Here is a 3,964-nt window from a genome sequence, read left to right as displayed (position 1 = left end):
TTTCTTTGCTTGTCAAAGTGTTTTTTTTTCCATCAGTAAAAACAATTTTCGATAAGATACCAATATATTGAAGCCTTTGGTATTGGCTGAAAGCGATATTGATCTGATACGGTATCAGTAGGAGTCGTATACACCTTTATTATTTTGTGGTGCAGAATGTTAGAAAAAGTTAGTCAGACAGAGAACAGTGGTAGGCGTCAAAAACACTAATGGATTTATGCTGTCTTTAAGTTGAAGTGGAGTGGTAATAATTTTTTAAAGTGGCCACAATTAAATTAAACTCATGATGGGACACGTTTGTTACTGGATACTTTCTAATACAATTTTGCCTTGGAGACTTTGTATGTGTAAGTAATAAGCAACTACAACTATTTGATTCTGTTAATATTGACAAATGTGGTGTTTTAGACGATATAACCTACCATGTTAACTTTTGTTAATGACTTCACTTTATATTCTAGGACGACAACTCCAATACTATCTTTAATCTAGCTATCCATCCATCATCCATCTATCTATCTATATATTAGTACTATCAAAGAATGACACACAGATTAATCACACTTTTGCCTGCATAATTTTAATTAACCTAACCCCAATTTTGGACGGATTACAATTTTAGTGTCAGAATGTCATACATAAACATTTTTAAATGTCTTACTTTAATGGACATAATTTATTTTGTTTAAAACTTCCTAACTGTACTGTATTATCTACAGCAGGGGTGTCCAAACTTTTTTTTCTTCGAGTGCCAAAGCGAGTCTGTATTGTAGATTAACAACACTTTCAACTCTGGTAGGACCGAACAGTCCACTGATTTATCTCCCGCATGCCATGCATGACCAATATAGTGAAATTCACCTGAACTCATTAAGTCCTTTTACACTTCCTATAAAAAAAACAACACATTGTTCTATTCCATCTGTTTGCTATTGTGACTTTGCTATAAATTCCTATACAATGTGCAACATGCCAATGAACCGTCCATAGGATTGCAATCAGTTTTTTGACAATTCTTCAGGATGGGGGAAAAGCTTCCTTCCCCTGCTTGTATGTGGCAGAAAGGTATGTGGCCCTTGTGTGCAGCAAAGAACAGCAACTCAGATGGGACTTGAACCCACATACTTTGAATAACATTACTCTGTTAAATCCATTGCACCACAGAGTCACATATTGTGTGTCAACCATGCCTATAATGGCTGCCTGTAAAAAAATTCATTTTCCTGCTTTTTTTTCAGTCCATTTTGTTATTATATACGGATAGTCCTAGATTGTCGGGTACTACAAATCTACTTTGGTAGGACTCCACTTGCCACTGTAAATTTGCTACAATTTCGACTTTCAATACAATTGGACACATTCCAAAGAACCGTTCACGGCATTGGTTTTAGTTTTTTTTAACATTTATTTTAAGATTCCTCAGAATGGGTGGAAAGTTTCCACCCTCTTGCTTGCATCAGAAACCTAACAGGTGAAATATGTCCCTTGTGTAAAGGCAAGAAAAACAACTTTGGTAGTAGTCGAACCGAAAAGCTTTGAATGACATCTTCCTTTTGATTACCGAGCATTGGACCTACAAGTCCAACATGACCTATCTACCTTGTGTGAAGGTAAACACTCAGACTCTGATGAGACTCAAATCCACAACCTTTGAATGCCTTTTCCAAGTCACCTGTCTAGAATAGAATAGAATAGAATAGAATAGAATAGAATAGAAGTCCAATGCGCTGTCAGCGATCATAGTGCCATTTCGCTGATCCCAGTAGTTCCATTTTTAGTTGTTCCTCAACCATTCAGATTGACAGGTAATGAAAAATGACATTGGTAGAGCTCCACACTGTATGGTAGATTAGTTACAGTTTCAAGTTTGTTCGGACCTACAAGTCCAATATGCCACTGACCTATCTACTGAATGCTAATCATTGCTATTATGGCACAATTCAATTGATGTCAATATATTTTTAGACTGCCTGTAATACCTGCATTTTCTACCCTTTCTCGTTCAGTTCTTCTGTTTATCAGAAAACATAACAGATTTGGGACATGGTCCTTGGGTGAAGGTGAAAACACGGACTACGGTGGAACTCGAACCTACAGCCTTTGAAGGACTTTTTTAAGACTCCTCTCAAGAAGTCAAATGCTTCGTCCATTGTGCCACGTAACAATGGTCTTTCATAGCTATCATGGTGCCATTCCCCTTATCTCAGCAGTTCCAGTTCCAGTATTGCCTCAACCATTCAGATTGTCAGGTAATGAAAGTGACATTGGTAGAGCTCTACTCTGTATGGTAGATTTGCAACATTTTCAACTTTGGCAGGACAAAGTAGTCCAATATGCCACTGATATTATCTACTGAATGCTATGCATGACTATCAATGCACCATTTACTTGAACTCAGTAGGGTTTTTAGACTGCCTGTAAAAAACTGCATTTTTTGCCTTTTGTTGTTCAGTTGTTCTCCATCCATCCATCCATCCATTTTCTACCGCTTATTCCCTTTGGGGTCGCGTGGGGCGCTGGAGCCTATTTTAGCTACAATTGGGCGGAAGGCGGGGTACACCCTGGACAAGTCGCCACCTCATCACAGGGCCAACACAGATAGACAGACAACATTCACACACTAGGGCCAATTTAGTGTTGCCAATCAACCTATCCCGAGGTGCATGTCTTTGGAGGTGGGAGGAAGCCGGAGTACCCATAGGGAACCCACGCAGTCACGGGGAGGACATGCAAACTCCACAAAGAGAGATCCCGAGGCCAGGATTGAACTCACGACTACTCAGGACCTTCGTATTGTGAGGCAGACGCACTAACTGTTGATCAGAAAACATAACAGATTTGGGACATGGCCCTTGGGTGAAAGTAAAAAGGCCCACACTGGTGGGACTTGAACCGACAACCTTTGAATGCCTTTCTTTACTACATTTGTCGAGAAGTCCAATGTGCTGTCCATTGCGCCACAGAGCAACGTCAGTTTAATAACCTGACAGTCTGAACGGTTGAGGCACTACTGGAACTGGAACTACTGAGAGAAGGGGAATGGCACCATGATCGCACATAATAATTTAGGGTACCATGGCTCTGTGGCACAATGGACAGCGCATTGGACTTCTAGAGAGAAGACTTAAAAAACATATTCAAAGGTTGTGGGTTTGAAGCCCACAAGAGTCTTTGTTTTGGCCTTGTCCTAAATCTGTTGTTTTCTGATAAACAGAAGAACTGAACTACAAAAGGCAAAAAATGCAGTTTTATACAGGCAGTCTAAAAACCCTACTGAGTTCAAGTAAATGGTGCCATTGATAGTCATGCATAGCCATCAGTAGATACTATCAGTGGCATATTGGAATTCTTTTTCCAACCAAAGTTTAAAATGTCGGAAATCTACCATAAGAGTGGAGCTCTACCAACGTCACTTTCATTACCTGACAATCTGAACAGTTGAGGCACTACTGCAGGCCTGGGCAATTACTCAGGGGAATGGCACTATGATAGAAATGAAGAAGATTGGTGACATGGCGCAATGGACAGCGCATTGGATTTCTAGACTGAAAACTTAAAAAAGATATTCAAAGGTTGTGGGTTTGAGTCCCACCAGAGTCGATATTTTTACCTTCACACAAGGACCTTGTCCTAAATCTGTTATGTTTTCTTATAAACAGAAGAACTGAACCACAAAAGGCAAAAAAATGCAGTTTTATACAGGCGGTCTTAAAACCCTACTGAGTTCAAGTAAATGGTGCCATTAATAGTCATGCATAGCCATCAGTCGATACTATAAGTACAGGTAGTCTAAAAACCCTACTGAGTTCAAGTAAATGCCGCCATTGATAGTCATGCATAGCCATCAGTCGACACTATAAGTACAGGTAGTCTAAAAACCCTACTGAGTTCAAGTAAATGCCGCCATTGATAGTCATGCATAGCCATCAGTCGATACTATGAGTGGCTTATTGGAATTCTTAGT

At 39.6% G+C, this 3,964-nt stretch overlaps 1 protein-coding gene across 2 annotated transcripts in view; it reads right to left on the bottom strand.

Annotated features, from left to right (window-relative positions):
• veph1 (ventricular zone expressed PH domain-containing 1) overlaps window positions 1-3,964 on the bottom strand; it is a 251,566-nt gene that overhangs the window by 158,662 nt on the left and 88,940 nt on the right. The gene's annotated exons all lie outside the window — the stretch shown is intronic.

Source organism: Entelurus aequoreus, linkage group LG13 (genome assembly GCF_033978785.1).
Source record: "Entelurus aequoreus isolate RoL-2023_Sb linkage group LG13, RoL_Eaeq_v1.1, whole genome shotgun sequence".
NCBI classification, from domain to species: Eukaryota; Metazoa; Chordata; class Actinopteri; order Syngnathiformes; family Syngnathidae; genus Entelurus; species Entelurus aequoreus.
Note: the sequence above shows the minus strand (reverse complement) of the source record. Positions and strands in the feature narration are given on the sequence as shown.